The sequence below is a fragment of the Eptatretus burgeri genome, chromosome 8 (assembly GCF_056783735.1).
Source record: "Eptatretus burgeri isolate ZD-2024b chromosome 8, Ebu_testis_v1, whole genome shotgun sequence".
In the NCBI taxonomy this organism is placed as follows: Eukaryota; Metazoa; Chordata; class Myxini; order Myxiniformes; family Myxinidae; genus Eptatretus; species Eptatretus burgeri.
Genome location: NC_140968.1, coordinates 34,049,487 through 34,068,978, shown reverse-complemented (window position 1 = coordinate 34,068,978; position 19,492 = coordinate 34,049,487). Strand labels below are relative to the sequence as shown.

At 33.8% G+C, this 19,492-nt stretch overlaps 1 long non-coding RNA gene across 2 annotated transcripts in view; it reads right to left on the bottom strand.

The window, feature by feature from the left end:
- The window catches only part of LOC147021498 (uncharacterized), a 39,952-nt gene extending 20,563 nt beyond the window's left edge, over positions 1 to 19,389 (bottom strand). The window contains exon 1 of one of the 2 annotated variants that reach the window (XR_015060810.1): positions 19,295 to 19,389. This is a non-coding gene — a long non-coding RNA (uncharacterized LOC147021498). Of the gene's footprint in view, positions 1 to 18,988; positions 19,062 to 19,294 lie in introns of those variants that run through there. The other variant, XR_015060811.1, reaches the window with a different exon arrangement.
- Positions 19,390 to 19,492: the final 103 nt, after the last annotated feature.

Here is a 19,492-nt window from a genome sequence, read left to right as displayed (position 1 = left end):
CGGCTTAATCAAGCAGTTCACCAAGGCTCTGGACAAAGATGGTGACTGCTTCACTTACTTGTGCCAGGCTTTTCCAGGATTGACCATGGAGAAGTTGAAAGTTGGCATCTTTGATGGTTCTCAGATCCGTCAGCTCATCAGAGATCCAGAGTTCAAAAACTCAATGAATGAAGTGGAACTGGAAGCGTGGAAGACATTTGTTTTGGTAGTGAAGAACTTTCTTGGCAACAATAAGGCCAGAAACTACGCAGAACTTGTCAACAACATGCTGACTGCTTTCAGAAACCTGGGCTGCAACATGAGCATCAAGATGCACTACCTATTTTCACATATGAACCGGTTTCCTGAGAACCTGGGTTCAATGAGTGACGAGCAGGGGGAGAGATTCCATCAGGACATGAAGGAGATGGAGACCAGGTATCAGGGTCGCTGGGACGCAGTCATGATGGCTGACTACTGTTGGAATCTGAAGAGAGACCTCCCTGCCGCTGAACATTCCAGGAGTTCGAAGAAACGGAAGTTCAAGCCCTGAAGTTTGAACAGTGGTGACGCAACATGCAATTTACTTGTACTTACCTTTATCAATGCCCACCATTCAGATGACAGTAATCGATGTTTCTCTCATGTAATCAATAAATGTTGTTGGCAAAACATTTTTTTTCTTAAAAACATGTTTAGGATGATATGTGTTGACAAAAATCAGCTGATAATGCCACAAAAATGTAATTGATTTTGTCACAAGATCTGATTTTTTCAAATCAACTTAGCACAAAAACCTGACCTGATGGAGAGAAACGGATGCCATTTCCTGATTCAGCAGTGCCAGAATACCCTAATTCACTTGTAGAAATCTAGACAACATTCAGAAAGTAAAAAATTGTTGACCAGTGTTCTTTTTTCTTCTTTGTTCTTGTTCTTTTTTTTTTTTCTTTTTTTTTTTCTTTTTTTTTCTTGCTTTTTGTTCTTGTTTTTTTTTTTTTTATTTTATTTTTTTTTGTTCTTGCACATCTTGCACATCTTGCAAGTTTTTGTTCTTGCACATCCATACTTTGAAGCAACTTTTGAATCTGGAAACATCTTTTGAAATTGAGGTCCAGCATGATCTGAGACTGATATGGGCAAGTTATGTTCCACAATAAATCCACTAAAGAGAAGTTCCGCTCGGGTAACATCCTCTTCCTCGCTTGTCCCTTGTTTGGTGAAATAATTCAGAAGTGTACCGGTACTCGTGCTCGAAGATCTCTCCTTTGCAATGTCTGTGTGCCGTTTGCTTCCAACGTGCTTCCGAATATCATCGCGACCTCCGTGCTCAACTGAAATATCAACGCTGCATACTGTACAATACGCATGATGAATTCCTCTTTCAGACTTTCGAATACACGGGTATTGGAGACTGTATTCGGTCTTGTACTTCTGAGACCATTTATTGGTCTTCGTAAGCTTCTTTTCTGCCATTTCGTAATCAACATCGAGGGCTTGAAGCATCGGTAACTTCGAAGTCGATGTTCCACAGCTGCAGCGCGACTCGTAGAACTGTAGCGGCTGTTAAATTAAACACCGCACGGTGGTCGCGACCGCCGGGCTGGTACGGGGCCCAGCTGCATGCAGTGAGCGTATCGCATGCATATACACTGTGCATACATACCGCATGCACTGTATTGCACACATACCGCATGCACTAAATCTCAGTGCATGATCGCATAAGCGAGATCCAGACCCAATGTTTCGCTGCTCCTCATTTGAATTTGCAATTTTTTACGTACAATTTGGTAGCAGCGAACGTTATGGAGTTACCACATGCTCTACGTAGCAGACGATGCTTTTCATTCAATTCTCATACTAGTACATTCTGATGAGTGAACAGTGCAAAAATATCAAAATTTCGGGAGGATAAGGATAGTGATCGTAAGGGCGGGAGTTTGGGTGAATTTTCGGAAGCCTCCCGATGAAATCGGGAGGGTTGGCATTGCTGTATCTATTACATCAACAATTTTAAAACGTTCGTTCGTCCATCGTTTAATATAACCTTTTTCAAAATGAGATTTCCACCTATATATTCTTACGATATCACCAACTTTGAACTTAGGTTTTCTGACATTAATGTCTTTTTCATATTTTAATTTTGTAAATGTTTCTGATGGTTTCATATTCGTTGACATGTGAATCGTGTCATTATACTTATCCACAATATCCTGAATAAAAGATGACCATTGTTGTGAACCGAGTTGTGTGAATTTTTTTTTTATATCGTCTCTCTTTTAAGGTACGATTAAAACGTTCAACAACGGCCTTTCCTTCATGAAAGGTACTGTATAATGTAATAGTGTTATTTTTTAGAAAATTCATAAATGTCTTGTTATAAAACTCTCTACCCTCATCAGTCGACAATTTTTTAGGTTTCCCTTACTTTTATTAAATATCTGTTGAAAGGCTAACATAAGAGTATTACCTGTTTTGTTTTTCAAAGGGACAACCCATGCGTATCTACTCCTCAAATCAATAACGGTTAAAGCATACTTGTACCCCCTTATTATTGAGTTCAATCAAATCAGCGGACCAGATATAATGAACTTCCTTGGAATAAACCTTCCTTCTCTGAAACTTTGTGAATATTGGTTTATGCAATTCATCAGCTAATTGCTCTTCAATCTTAATGACATCATTAGAGCCTATAAGTTTTTTTTTGAATTTCCAAGTCCAAGTTTCAATTTAGCACTGATCATCTTCTTCACGATGAACCTATCAACTTTTTCTCTCAAGGTTGGATTTTGTATCAGAGACAAATTATACAAAATTTCACTGTCGGCTTCATGCTTTTCTTCCAAAGTTGTGATATTTGTGACATTAGACACGATAATCAATATCGTGTCTAATGCACAATTGATCAACTATATTGATGGGCTCACTCCATGATTTAGGATTGTCTGCCTCATCTAATCTTTTATCCAAGTTTGTGCCTGGACCACAGAAAGAATACCCTGGTAGATGTAATTCCCCTGGTATTCCAGTCGTTGTAAATATACTTCCTGATAAAAATATTTGTATATCTCCTCCAAGTTTGTGTTTGGAGATAAATTGATTTTTTTTTTGAACCACACACCGAACATATACCTTTTTGTATAACCCTGTTATTTTTACTTTCATATATGAAATATTTTTAGTATTAGTTTTCTTTTTACATTTGAGACAATAACTCATTTATTTATGAGAAAAATTCCTGCAGAGTGCAAAAACCTTTTTAGTTTCCAACACACACATTTGAATCTTAATTTTTAAAACATAAAGAATCCTTAGAAATGCCTTCACTCTCTCCTCCATTTATTTAAGAAAAAAATGAAAAACTTGAATTAAAATCAACATCTTGCCGATGACAATAGTCTTATCGAAAATATTGCAAATAGACTTGTCAATTCGTTGTTTTCCTCCTCGGTGGGTTGAGTTATTTTCTGTAATACCTCCAATCTTTTTTTAATCTCACCGTTTTCCATATTTTGATATTTATTCATTCTCGCTCTTTCCTCCCTCTCCTCTCTCTCCTCCCTCTTCTCCTTCTCTTTCTTCAACTCCTTCCTTACTATCCTTGAATCGCTGACACCCCATAGAATATCATACATATATTCATCAGGATTTCTTGTTATTCCTGTATCCAAAATAATTTTTTTACAACAGGAATCAAAATAACATTTTTTTTTAATTTCTGAAAGATCCTTATGTTTTCTTAACTTTATAATTTTTTCATTATTTAACATTCTAATTAAATCTAAAGTTGTCGGTTTATCAACATCAGTATAATGCCAATCTTTTATTGAAAATACCTCATTCTTATATTGTAGAACATATTTATTAAAATACCGGATACCCTTTTCTTGAAGGTATGCTTGGACACAGAAATGATAATTTTCTTGAAGCCTTCTTGCCGTCATTTAAGTATTAGAAATATATGTTAGAATAATATTATGACACGAAACACCTCCCCATAGTTAAATCATTTTGTGTTTCCCTACTTATTATATACAATCCTGTTTTCATGATATAAACAAGGGCAAAACCATTATTATATTTACCCTTGTTAAATTCTTTTATTTGTTGTTTACTAATCGTGGCTCCACAAAACTCATTCTCTATACCAAGTGGATAATATTCTTCCTTACGAGACCGATTTAATTGTTCCAGGTCTTTTAGGTCAATTTTAAATGACCAATTATACCCTAAATCATTCATATCATACCCCCATTGTTCTATTCTCATACAAACGATACGCCCTTCTTTATAAAAATTTATTTTAATTCGAACTGTGAATTCTGTATAACCTGGAGATAAAATCAACACTTCTGTATCTTTGGAATACACGGCCGTTTTATTTAAGGATATATATATATATATATATATATATATATATATATATATATATATATATATATATATATATATATATATATATATATATATATATATATATATATATATATATATATATATATATATATAGTGATAAATCACTTAATCTCACCAAGTCATTCGCGTCAGTCGGGCTTGGATAATTTTTTTAATTTATAAGCATTTTTCATATTAATATTTTTGGTTATATTATATTTATGTCGTTCAGCCTGTGCCTTTGTTTAATAATTTGATAAATCAATATCCAGTTCTTGGATACACCAAAGATAGAACCATCTTTACCAACATGTCATTTATATTAGATTAAAAATAATGTCATAAAAATTTTTATTTTTGGTGAGTTGAAATAACACATATAGACATAATTGACCACAACACTTGGAATTTAATTCTTGGACTTGAAATTTTTGATAAACACCATTCTGTAAGAATTTTATGACTTCAACAGGTGGTGGAAGACCAAAACTATCAAAATAATATTTGTCTTGAATATTAAAAATACAAACCCAATGAGAACCGTTCCCATCATTATCTTCTATGTTCATAATAATATTCTTCGTATGTTTAGACACGTTTGTTAATTCATCTCTCATACAAATAACCACATTATGAATTTTGAATTTCTTACAATATTTGACAAGTTGTAAATTTGATGTTGTATTCTTTCCAAATTCTTTAAACCACTCATCAATGCTCATTTATTTATTAGAAAGATATAATCCATTACCTCATTTAGTTAATTTTAGACCTGCTTGTGCGATCGAAGAAAGCATATCTCCAACTAACAATCTCGCTTTATCAGGCAGACCTTCAAGCTTTTCAGCAAAATCTACAATTACACAACTTCCACTAATTTGTTTCTCCAACTCTTTGTTATGCATTTCCAATTCTTTTTGAGCCCGGACTTGAGCCTTCCTTTCGTTGGCAGTTTTCACCGCTGTTGAAATACCACCCGTCAATGCTCCAACCACACTTAAACCAGCAAATAAAGGAATTAGAAATGGGAGAAATCCTCCACTCGTCTCTCTTATTGAATATTTTTTCAACATTGGTTTGGTCATTTTAATTTTAAGTGAGCCAGTATCGTTCAAGATTTTAACCTGTTCTCTTGTGAGCCAAACATCAATTTTTACTGCTCCTTTTCTCTGAATTGTATTAACGTTAATCGTATAAGGCTTTTGATTTTGAACACAAGATGATAGTTTATGAAGTTTGATTTGATTAACATATACCCCAGTTGGTACTTTGCCACTCATTTATTTAACAAAAAATTATGTGAGACTAATCATAACACCATTAATCTGCAATTCTGTTTCTTCCAAAAGCAAACAATATGGTATCAACTTCTTCACTCTCTCCTCTTTCAATGTATAGGGAAGTATCCACTCAATTTGACTTTATCATTTCCTTTTGAGCACTCAGATCAAACACATAGATTGTATACAAATTTTAAAATGCTGTCATATCCAAAATAGGTTCTTTATTTCCATTACTTTGACACACCTTTTGGTAAGACTTGTATGCTTCAGCAAAATCATTTTTTTCCCAATTAATTTCCAATCTATCTCGTGGATAAAATGTTCCATCGAGAGAAACAGGAAGTTGTTTCACCTTAGCATTATTCTTATCAATCGCAGTATCGCCATCTCAATTTTTTTTAAATGATCCACAAATATCGTGGCTTTCCTTCCAGAACACCCAAATTCCACGTGTAAGTGGTTTGGTTGAGTTTAACGTGTTGACATCTTCTTTTGAGGTATGATACACTGAGTGGTTTCTTTGAGTTAAGTCTTCTATTCAACATGTCTTCTGTTTTAAGATTAGGAGTATATTCACTAATATACCAACTCATTATCAATTACAAATTTATTCTGATCACCAAAAGCACTAGCAACTCCAAAAAGTAATCCATTTTCATTATCATTCCTTTGTAGTTGAAATCTAATTTTAAGACCATACAGAACTTTATCATGATCACAAAATCCAAATATATCTTGAAGAGGAACTGCCACAGTAAAACTATTAACTGCTCTTGTATCATCAGTATACGTTCTTTCCTTTGAGTATATCCAGGGTCTGTGGCTGTTCCCGATGACATATCAGGAATAAAACCTTCGACAGCCCCCTTTCCCATTCTATCACTGAATGAATATAGTGTAAATTTCATCATTTCAGATACAGCAGAGACATAAGCAACCGCTTCAACTTCTTGTGTTCCAATGTACAAACGAACACGATCAAACATTTTCCAGAAGAAATCATTTACGAGTGTAGCGTTTGTGTTATTCCCAGCCTTAGTGAATGTAAATTTACACAACAAGAAACTTTCGGATAGATTCAAATAAGTCTGTTGATTATTTATTTCAAAACTTTTTGTACCATTTGCGTTCCAGTCTGTTCCAGTTATTGCATTTACCTTGAAGTAATCTTCTTTTTTAGTGGAGTTTGAGATGATAATAGTATCATCCAAATCATAGATGCTATCAATTGCTTCCATACTTGTATTTATTTAGGAAAAAAGATGTTAAAACTTTTGAAACCCTGACCCAAGTATTTGAATTATTTTCTGTCGTTCTTGGGGGGACAACTGAGTTTTGCCTTTCTTAATTTCTTTAATTGCTTGTAATTTATGAGATTCCTTTTGGGCATCTTTTATGCTCTTTACAGCACCTGCTACATTTCCCACAGCAGAAGCAGTTGAACCAATTCGGTCTTTATGTTTAAGAATAGTTGAACCGATACCCATTAGAGTATCAATTATCCCATCTCTTCTAAATTGATGTCCGACACCCCTTTGTCTCTTAGGTTTATAGTATCCTCTACCAAGATACATACCTTCACCCTTGTAGTATGGGGAAAGGAACATCCCATCCCCTGTAATTATTTTATATTTTTCCAACTCGTGTTTCCTCACAATAACCAATGTATTTATTTATTGGAAAACTTCACGTAGGTGAATTCGGATGGATATAACTTCCCCATTAAAAGAAATCAGATGATTATTTTGGTTGGTTATCCTAAAATTTACTCTGTGTATGTTTTTTCCTGACACAGGGAGATAAACCAAATTTTTGGGTTCCATATTGAATTTATAACCAATTGGGGTTGAGTATGCTCCGAATGAAAATATTGTATTTGTTTTTATTCCATCATTATAAGCACCATCAATCAAATCACAGTGAATTAATACCGAATTTATTCCTGAGGATATTTGAATGACATTATCACTGTAAAACGTCCCAATAGTTTCAATCTTTTTTGAGGAGAAACCCAATAACTCTCTAAATGAATTATCACTTGTGAAATCAACCTTGTAGTTATTTTCTAGTTTAATCGTTGATTTTGAAGTATGTTTTTGAATATAGATAATAATATTTTTTGTTTCATCACCCGTTCTTTCATAAGACGAGCAATTTCGGAAGATATTTGAGAAATCTCATATGCTCCGGGTGAGACTATTATCATTTTGTATGCACTTCCCAGATTATAACTAAACTTGTCATTTTTCTCAGTTATATTAAATAAGGTATTATAAGTTTCCATGGACAATAAAGATGCCTCATATTCTTTTGTTGGGTCAAGTTGTAGTGGGTATGGGAATGAAGATGTGTGGTCGCTTGTTGTGAAATTAAAACTAAGGATTGTGCTTCTCACCTTATTTAATATGAGATAAAATGTCTTTATATTGATATTTATTAATTATTTTCATGTTCATCAACTGATCTAAAATGGCCGATGCTTCATTTAAACAATTGTTATTTCCAGCCTTCTTACTACCTAACAACAATAACAGTCTATTAACTAATTGTGATGGGTCATTTGGAAGAAAACTAATACCTGAACTAAGGACACTTAAAGCCTGAATAATGCGTTTCTCCTTCTCATTCTTGCTACGTTTACCAGAAAGACAAACCCTATAATCAACAGAGTTCAGCAGATCAATATATACTCTATCATCATTATTTTTCATATCCAATGGTTTATCAAAATACTTTGATTCATTCCTCACAGTTGAAGCTTGTCTTCCATCTTTTGTGAGAAGAAAATTAATCTGGGTGTTAGTTTAAAAGGGGGTTGAGCAGACCTCAAGAACCTTAATTCATCATTAAATATCAATACCTTTTCTTGAACAAGATGAAATATTGCTGGTTGTTCTGTTGGAATGAGTCCTGCTTTGGTTTTTGATTCCACTGAATATTCATTGTTTTGAAGAGCATTCACAATTTAAGCAGGGGAGTATTAATCTCTTCCAGTTGTTGAAATAATCCTTCATCATCATATTCTAATTCCCCTATATGCTCTAATTCTTCCTCCGTCATTTGATCAAAATCTTTTAACATTTGAAGTTTTTTAGGAGTATATTCTACTGTGGGAACTGTGGAAACATCTACAATTTTTTCTTTGGAAGTTTTTAAAAGTGGTTTAAAAAATTTCTCTTGCTTTCTTTCAAATGCTTCTTCACCTGTTAGTTTCTGTCTGCGTTTCTTCTTTATGTCTTCCTGTTGTTTTACAACTTTTGAAACCAAATCTTGATCAACCTTAAATCTTCTTGCTCTTTCTTTCGCATCCATTTATTTATTGGAAAATATCATTTAGTAGCTAATCTTGTTTCACAACAATATATTCATATTTTTCAGTCGTTTGCTTCATGTAATCCGCAAATTCTTTTTTACTGCATAATGTAGAACAATTGTCTATCCAAAAATTGTTTATATCTATTGAATTTAATTTGAATAAAATAAAAGTATTGGCATTGTTTCTGATGGAACGACGAGGAAGTTGAAAGTATGATTGATTTAGATAAATACAATTACAAGACGAATGTCTCCCTCTTGTGTAGTAGCTGTCCATTACCATTTGGTTTCTCTCATTAACACAATCATCAAAGGTAACGAGGTTCTTTTTTGATTTATCCAAATCTTGGGGAGACGTTATATCATCCGTATTATCACGAAGAATACAAGTTATCGGTTTTGATTTATTTTTACATCTCTGTGTATCACAAAATAGTTGTATTATATCTTCAATGCTATAATCATTTAGGTTTTTTTGAAGTTTAAATAAACCGATTATATCTTCTTTTTGAAGACCAGCATTAAAACCTTGTGAGAGTAGTTGATACTCTGGTTGAAAACTCGACTTTGTAAAAAAATTATTAAATTATCATAATCTAAAAAGTTGGGAGTCAGGAGCATCTTCAAAAGTAAGCAGGTTTTTACACATCCGCTTGAACCAACTATGAGACATCTTAATGAATTTGGGAGCTTTTTATGGTTGTTAAATTTTATCTTATTTTCCCAAATGGGTAAAAAATCATTCATTTATATATTTGGAAAACAGGTTATTTAATTTATTATTGATTTTTTTAGAAACTCTATATTTTATCCTAAGTTCACATTTAATTTCAAGATAATTCATTATTTTATTTATGCAATATCTTATGTTGATATTTCCCTGAAAATCACATCCATGAATAATATAGAACAACAATCCTTTGAACATTTCTCGAATACGTTCAGTTTCTTCCCTTGTAAGGAAAGGTGTGTTATCACCCTCATACTTTACATTCATTTCTCTAATCAATCTTGTAAAGTAATTAATTTTTGGTGTAAATCTAAAAGAATTATTTTCCTTTTTATATTTTTTGTTGTCATTAATTAGAAGATAATCACAGAATATAAATTGTTTATAGGCTTTTGACTCTGTGTTTAATCCCTGTCTTTCACACGCAGGACAATTCTCAAATTTGTCATATGGAGAATCAGGGAAGTCTAGCATATTTATAAAGTAAAACTTTACTTAAACTAAAATTCATCTTCAGAATCATCTATACTTTCAGTTGCATATTGACTCATATTTAATAATATTACCATCGATATATATATATATATATATATATATATATATATATATATATATATATATATATATATATATATACACATATACTTTTTTTCATTACCAGATTCAACTACATTTTTTATATTAAAGGTAATTTTAAAATGATCCTTAACTACTATTGAACAAAATGTAATTTCACCTGATATATTAACATCCTTTATTTCATCAGGATTTACATCTTTAGGGTTGTTAAAAAAAAATACAAATTTCTCCTTGCATATTACAGATGGTCTTATCATTTCTTTCTTAAGCTTCATCCATAAGGTTTTTATTTTTTGATACTTTTTCTTGTTTCATTGCTTTTTCTGGTTTTGAATATATTACCAGAAGGAGAGGAGAAACTTTTGTTAGAGATACTTTAATTGATGTTCTTCCAGGTATACTAAAAGCCCTTCCACTGAAGGAAATTGAAGAACTCATATTATTTACCATTGTTTTTATCCAATAATTGTTATATTTATCTTTGTTAAATTTTACATCCTTGACATATTTCTCAGTATCTTTTACAAATGAAGAGATTGATTGAAACTTGTCTTTTGTGTCTTGAAACATTGTATTTATTAAGTGAAAAAAGTTGGAGGATAAAATGGTTTTAAGCACAGATTCACCTATAAATTAAACGAAATTTTCATCAAGAAAATTTTAGTTGAAGCAAAGTTTTATTATATAAATATGGTGAATACAACGTACTGCGATGTTTGTAATCACGAATATAAATATTATAAAAAACATCTTCAAATGAACAAACATACATTTAATCTATTTCATCAAATATCTCCTCTTGAGTTGGAAAGAAAACATTGTGATATCTGCTCAAAGGATGTTTTGAAGAGTAGTTATAATAGATATCTTCAATCACAAAAACACAAGAAAAATGAGTTTAAAGTAAAGGGAGACTATTATATTGAAAATACTGATGGGGCATTTAAAGGGCATATAAAAATAAGGATTTTTCAATTTGGAGAACCCGGTCCATCATCAATAGCTGAATCAATTGAAAGAGTGAAACCTGATGTTGAAAAAGTTATTAAAAAGATATTAAAAGAAATGAAAACTTTAAAGTTTTACATGGGAGTGAAAATGAATATGAAAAGACAAGATGAAGAACAAACTCCTTCTATGAGAACAGATCTTCATTTTATAACATCATTTCAAGATTTTTTGAATAGTGGGGTTTATGAAGAACTATCAAGACAAGAGGAGGATGTTGATAATACAGTGGTAGGAAGTGGATTCAATATTTTTAAAAAATCATCTTTTCAGATATACACATTCTAAAATCAAACCCTCTTAAAGCTTCTTCTTATATTAAATTACTAAAAAGAAATAAAACTAAAGAAGGCAGATGTTAATAAATGTTTTCTCTGGTGTTCTTGCTCACTTACATCCACCAAATTGTAATTCAGAAAGAGTAAAACAATATATGAAATATGAGAATACCTTGGACATTAAAGATTTTAAATTCCCAACGCCACTAACAGATATTCCTCAATTTGAGAAAAAGAATAACGGATAAAAACAAAGTTCAAATATTAAAAATTTCAAACAACTATAAAAATGAAGAAACACACATTGATCTTTTATATTTTAGTGTTGGAAAGAATTCACATCATACATACATCAATAATTTATCAAGATTAATCTCTTCTCAGGTATTCAGAACATCAAACAAAATATATCCTTGTAAGCGATGTATAATTCATTTCATATAAAAGAACGATTAGAACAACATTCAAAATATTGTAGTAATCATAAATCAGCTGTAATTACAATGCCTAAACCTGGTGAAAAGATTTCTTTTGAAGATTACAAGAAATCTATCATGCACCCATTTGTGATATACGCTGATTTTGAATGTATCATAAAAAAGATAAATACTGCTTCTCCTAATCCAAAAGAATCACATACAAAGAAGTATGAAAAACATATTCCTTATGGTTTCTGTTATTATATCAAATCATCTGTTGGAGAAAAGTATAATAAACTTGAACATTATAGTGGAAAAAAAAGCTTCACAAGAGTTTGTAAAATGATTAGAAAAGGATTGTATAAGACCAACTAAATTAATGAAAGAAACAAATGAACCGATGAAATTAACCGAAGAAGAAAAATTAGAATTTAGAAAGAACAATATCTGTCATATTTGTGAGGAGGAAATTGAGGAGTTTAAAGTTAGGAATCATTGTCATCTTACTGGTAAATATAGAGGTCCCGCTCATTCCTGTTGTAATCTTAATTATAAATTTCCTTCTTTTATTCCAGTCTTTCTTCACAACAGCACCAACTATAATACACATCTATTTATTAATGAACTTTCAAAAACACCAGGGAATATTTCTGCCATAACAAACACAAGTCAAAAGTATATGTCATTTACAAAAATGATATTCACAAAACCATTAACTCGTATTAGGTTTCTCGATTCTTACAAGTTGATGGAAACACCACTAGCCTACCTCGCATCAAATCTAAGCTCCACGGGGTCTTTTCCAAATCTTAATTCATTCTTTCCAAAAGAGGAAATTCTAACTAAAGAGGAAATTCAGATTAAAGAGAGAATTCAAAGTAAAGAGGAAATTCTAATTAATGAGGAAATTAGTGAAGAAATTTTAACTGAAGATGAAATTCTAATTATAAAGAAAATTCAAACAATGAATGAAATTCTAACTAAAGAGGAAATTCTGATTAAAGGTGAAATTCTGATTAAAGAGGGTATTCTAACTAGAGAGGAAATTCAAACAAGGAATGAAATTCAAAGTAAAGAGAAAATTCTTACAAATAAGGGAATTTATCCCTATGATTATATGGATTCATTTATGAGATTTAAAGAAACACAACTTCCTTAAAAAGAAAGTTTCTATAATAACCTTTATGAAGAAGAGATAAGTGATAAGGAATATAAACACGCACAAGAAATTTGGAAAATATTTAAGATAAAGAACCTAGGAGAATATCATGATTTGTATCTAAAAACAGATGTTTTATTGTTAGCTGATGTGTTTGAAGCTTTTAGATCACTCTGTCATCATAAAAACTGTTATGGATTAGATCCTGCCCACTATTTCACAGCTCCTGGTTTAGCTTGGAGTACAATGCTGAAAATGACAAAACAAGATATAGATTTAATCAGTGATGTAGATATGCTTTTGATGATTGAGAAGTCTAAGAGAGGTGGAATATCACAAGTATGTTCAAAAAGATATGCTAAAGCAAATAATAAATATCTTCCAAATTATGATAGTGAAAAAGATAGTAATTATTTGATGTATTTTGATGCTAATAATTTGTATGGATGGGCAATATCTCAATCTCTGCCTTATGGTAAATTAGAGTGGGTGGAAGAAAAGGATTATGAAAAGGCTTTGATGAATATTGTTATTTCTTCTCAAGAGGAATTGGATGAGGAAGAAGAAGAAGGTTATTATTTTGAAGTTGATTTGAGGTACCCGAGTGATCTTCATAATAAGCATAAAGACCTTCCTTTTGCATGTGAGAAAGAAACCCCAAAGAAAGAATGGTTAAGTGATTCTCATAAAAGTTTTAATATTAAAGGCAAATCAACAGAAAAGTTATTAACAACATTCTATGATAAAGAGGGATATGTTTTGCATCAGAGAAGCTTGAAACAGTTTTTGAGAAAAGGATTGAGAGTAGCTAAAATTCATAGAGTTTTAAAATTTAAACAAAGTCCTTGGATGAAAAAGTATATTAAATTCAATACAGATATGAGAACAAATACAAAAGTAAAATTTGAAGGGGAATTCTATGAATTGATGAATAATGCTGTCTTTGGAAAGACAATGGAAAATGTTAGAAACAGGCAAAACATTAGATTTGCAACATCTTGGAAAGAAGATTCTAGATTGATAAATAAACCAAGTTTTAAGAGAAGAGGTTTTTTTCAGAGAACTTTTCTGCTATTCATATGGAAAAGGAAAGTATTGTAATGGATAAACCAATTTATATTGGAACAGCAGTTTTTTTTTTTTTTTTTATTTTTTTTTTTTTTTTTTTTTTTGTATACCTTGGTCGAGGCTCGTATGAGAGCTAACACACAACTCACAGCAAGGAGGCATGAGACAAGAGGGGCGGGAGTGGAAGGGACAAAACATTGGGGAACAGACACAGGTGAACTGTGGAAGGGAGAGGGATGGGGATGGGACGGGGAACATGGCGAGGGAAGATGGACATTAAAGGGACTTTCAGGAAGGAAAGCAGGAGAATTGAAGGAAGTGGGCTTGGGTGGATTATCGGGGGTAGAAAAGATCGAGGATTTGGATGGGGGAAGATAAGAGGTGGTGGTGAACAGCTGTTTTGAAAGCCTGAAGGGAAGAATGGGAAAGAATAGAGTGAGGAAGTTTATTCCAAAGGCGGGAAAAAAGAGGAATGAAAGAGTGAAGATGAGCAGTGATTCGTGATTTTGGTAGTTTTACCAGAAGGGGTTGTTGGCGGACCTTGAGCGCCCTGTGGAAATGTGGTTGGGACAAATCGCAGAGAGAGCAGGGGGGCAAGGCTGGAGAGGAGTCGGTAGAAGACAGAAAGACCACCGACCAACCTGCGGTGATTGAGTGAGAGGCCCAAAGACTCAGCTTCATTGCGGGAGATGCCAATGATCTTAAAAGCCCTGGTTTCGACAGCGTGAAGTCGAGAAAGGTGGGAGGCAGGAGCACCAGCCCAGAGGGGAGAGCAGTACTCCATCAGGCTACGGACAAAAGCTTTGTAAGTGGTCAGGAGCTCAAGAGGGCCGAGGAAGGACTTTGCACGACGGAGGATTCCCATTCGGCGACTGGCTTTTGAGGCAAGGTTGGAAATGTGACTTTCCCAGGAAAGGTCATGGCAGATAGTGAGACCCAGAAGCTTGAAAGAAAAGACTTCTTCCAGAGGATTGTTGAGAAAGTGGATGGGGGGGTTTTGTAAACGGTCCTTTCGAAGAGACATAGTGAGAGTGTGAGATTTGTCTGGATTGAAAGACATGTTCCACGTGTTGGACCAGTTTGTGATTTTATCCAGATCTGCAGTGAGCGAAGAAGCTGCTGCTTGCCGGTCTGAGGGATGACAGATGGTACGGCAGAGGGTTGAGTCATCGGCAAAGAGAAATAGAGGATTTTCCAGAGAGTCCGAGAGATCATTGATGAAAACCAGAAAAAGAACAGGGCCCAGAACGCTACCTTGAGGAACAGTTCTTGATTTCTCAAAGATATTGATGTATGATTATTTGTATAATGGCTTAAAGAAAGAGTATGGTGAAAATGTTTCATTGTTGTAAATGGACACTGATAGTTTTATCCTAGATATAAAAACTGATGATGTTTATAAAGAAATGAAGAAAAATATTGGAATATATATATATATATATATATATATATATATATATATATATATATATATATATATATGATACAAGTAATTTTAGTAAGAAGAGAGAGTTATTTTCCAAAAAGAATGAAAAGGATATTGGTAAGTTTAAGGATGAGTTGGGTGGAAAAGTAATGAGTGAGTTTATTGGATTGAGAGCAAAGGCATATGCTTATAAATATGGTGATCAGATTGATAAGAGGTTAAAGGGAATAAAGAAATATGTAATAAAAAAAAATCATAAACTTTTAGAAATTATTATAATTGTTTGATGAATAAGAAAGAAGAATATAGGAAAATGAATACAATAAGAAGTTATAAACATAAGATATATAGTGAAGAAGTAAATAAAAAGGCATTAGGAGCATTTGATGATAAGAGATTTATTTTAGACAATGGAATGGATTGTGTTCCATATGGATATTGTATGATAGAGTGTATAGAATAGATTGTGTTTTAATGATGGGAAGATGGGTTGGGGTTTTTAAGGGCTACCGCCGTGTTTTTTCACAATATATAAATGGTCAAACAAAGTATTAATCAAACTAAAGAGTGGAGAAAATCTCAGTCTTGGTATATAAATGGAAAACATAATGAATGTGAAAAACTATTGAAGGAATTTGAGAATGAACAAATCTTTATAGGTTCAATGAGTGAGCTAAACAATATGCATTGGTTATTTGAAAAAGAGTGTCCCGAGGTTTACATGTTTCAGATATTTCTTTAGAATCACCTTTAACAAATCACATTACTACTTTACTACTAGACCAAATCTTTATCTTATTGCATTGGTTGTTTGAAAAGTGCCCCTAGGTTAAAAGGGGAGAACAATAAATATACCTTGGGATAAAAAGGGGGTTTACTTTTTAGGGGAAAAAAATATGAATCACTGAAAATCCCCACATTCACTTACATGGGGAAAAGTGAGCCAGAATCAGTATATTCACCCTACTGCCAACCTAGAATCTTCAGGAATCAAGTAATTGAACAAAAGAAGAAGGAACAATTATGAATAATTGAAGTCCTTAACATGTTGAAATCAGTTTTTGGCAAATATCTTAAAAACCATTGACTTTTGGACGTGGAATGTATTACTGACCCCCCATAATGTGGCCATTCCAAACATTTTGAGTGGTCACACAACCTTCTAGGTCCAAGGTTCTGGAGATACAGTAATGGCGGGTGGTAGTACTTCGCTTAAAAAGGGGCGTGGCAATTTCACCTATTTCACGGTCTGTGGCAAATGTGTTACCAACCAAAAATTGTTCAATGACCTTCAATTAGACGATTTTTGAAGAGTTTAGCTCTGGACATACAAGTGCATACAAAACCACCATGAGCTACGAGAGTATTGTATTGTTCCTGGAATGTTCCAGAGGAAGTTTTGCACCAAACGTCATAATCCTTGACCTTTGACCTTTAAAAGTCACAAAGGTGAAATCTTCAAAGTTTTGGGCATCAAACCGGCTTTTCGACCTTCTTCGACGAACTCCAATAAGCTATAGCACGTATCCTCTTTCCTTATTTTAATGTCCACAACATTGTTTTGTGACCTTTAAAGGTTATGCAAAGGTCAAATTTTGAAAGTTGTTGAACGAAACCGGGTTTTCGACATTTTGCAGCTAATAACCTGTCACTCGTACCACATCATGTTGATCATTTTTATAACTTGGTCAAACATTATCACATTGTCTCATCCTTGACTTCTGAAACAATCTACATCATCAAATACCGCTCGTGAACCATCGTCGTCTTCAGACTTGTAATCTCTATTTTCATTGTTCTTTCCCATCCCCAACACCTTCAGGCCCTGTCACACCTTGACGATTTAGCCAGCTTATGCCTGACGTATGCAAAATTTGGCTAAAACGCTGGCACACGTCGAATAAGTTATGCATAATTTTGTATACGTTAAAAGCACGCTGGCATACGTCGTAGTACACTGGCATACGTCTTTGTACGCCGAGGTGTTAGACAAATTTTCCATGCTTGAAATTTTTTGACGTATGCCAGCGTATGACTCACACGTTCCGCATAATGCTGGCCATAAGTTGTAGGCACGTTACGCGATCATTGACACATATTACTTGTAAGTTATTCATAAGTCGAAACACGTTGAGGTAATGTTTAGCGTACCCGAAATTTATTTCTAACCTATGAGTAACGTGTAGTAGGCACGTTACGCAATCGTTGACACACGTCGACACATGTTATTTGTACGTTACTCATAAGTCGAAACACGTCAATGTAATGGTTAGCGTCAGTGTTCCAGACTCCCTGGTTTGTTTTTGGGTTTTTTTCTTCGGTATGACGGTGATGTTAACACTTCGATTTCTAGTGCGGTTATAATATAATATAATTAATAGGCTGCCGCTCAACGATTTAAATCATAACCGCACTAGAAATCGAAGTATCAACATCACCCTCATACCGAAGAAAAAAAAAAAACAGGGAGTCTGGAACACTGACGCTAACCATTACATTGACGCGTTTCGACTTACGAGTAACGTACAAGTAACGTATGTCGATGCGTGTCAACGATCGCGTGGCGTGCCTACAACTTATGCCAGCGTATGCGGAATGTGTGTCATACGTCGAGAAATTTTCAACATGCTGAAAATTTCTCGACGTATGCCAGCGTGCTATTAACGTATACAAAACTTACCCATAACTTATTTGATGTGTGCCAGCTTGGTTCGGCAAATTTTTTATCCATCGGCATACGCTGGCTAAAACGTCAAGGTGTGACAGCGGCTTCACACTTCGATGTCTAGTGCGGTTATGATTTGAATCGTCGAGCCGCAGCCTATGAATAGCCTACGCCACGTGATCGTCGGCGATACGCTGCCGCGCTATGCATAAGTTAGACTATCGTTGGGCATAGGTTGTGAACGCCAACAACACGCTCAGCATTCGTTGGTATGTTATCTATATGTGATTAAAATGTTCTGTGTACGTTACCAATACGTTATGCATACGTCCAACACGTTATTATACGCCCAAAAATAAAAAAAACATCAATAATTCAGCGTACGCCAGCGTTTTACATACATTTTGAGACCTTGCCATACGCTGGCTAAAACGTCAAGGTGTGACAGGGCCTTAACACTTGCTCAGGTTAAATTCCATCTGCCAATCTTTTGCCCAATCTATGTAAGTATCAATACTTTCCTGTATCTTATCATTCACCTCTCTGCTATCCACCTTACCTCCAAGATTTGTGTCATCCGCAAATTTGGGAAAGCTTACTCTTTACCCCATTATCCAAATCGTTGATGTAAATATTGAATAGTAATGGTCCGAGTACTGATCCCTGAGGTACCCTGCTACTTACATCCTCCCAGCAAGACATCCTCCCACTCACAGCCACTCTTTGCTTTCAATCACTAAGCCAGTTTGCAATCCAATTAGCGACCTGACCAGCCACGCCACGCCACGCCACGCCACAAGCCTCACTTTGGCTAACAACCTCCGATGTGGTACCTTATCAAATGCCTTCTTAAAGTCGAGATATACTATGTCCACCGCCTTTCCTTCATCCACCAAATCAGACACTAAATAAATAAGTATAAATATTTTGTATAAATAATTCCACATGCCAAACAAATAAAACAAAACAAATGTTTCACTTGTTTTTTACCTCACGACTCGTGAACCCATGAATCACGTTCCCGCCAAGCAGACCGCTCGGCGCATGCGCAGAAGGTTAGCAATGACGTCATTTCTGAAAGTCACTTATCGAAGCAATCGCATTGAATTATTTATATTCCGTAATGAGAATGGAAATTTATATATATATATATATATATATATATATATATATATATATATATATATA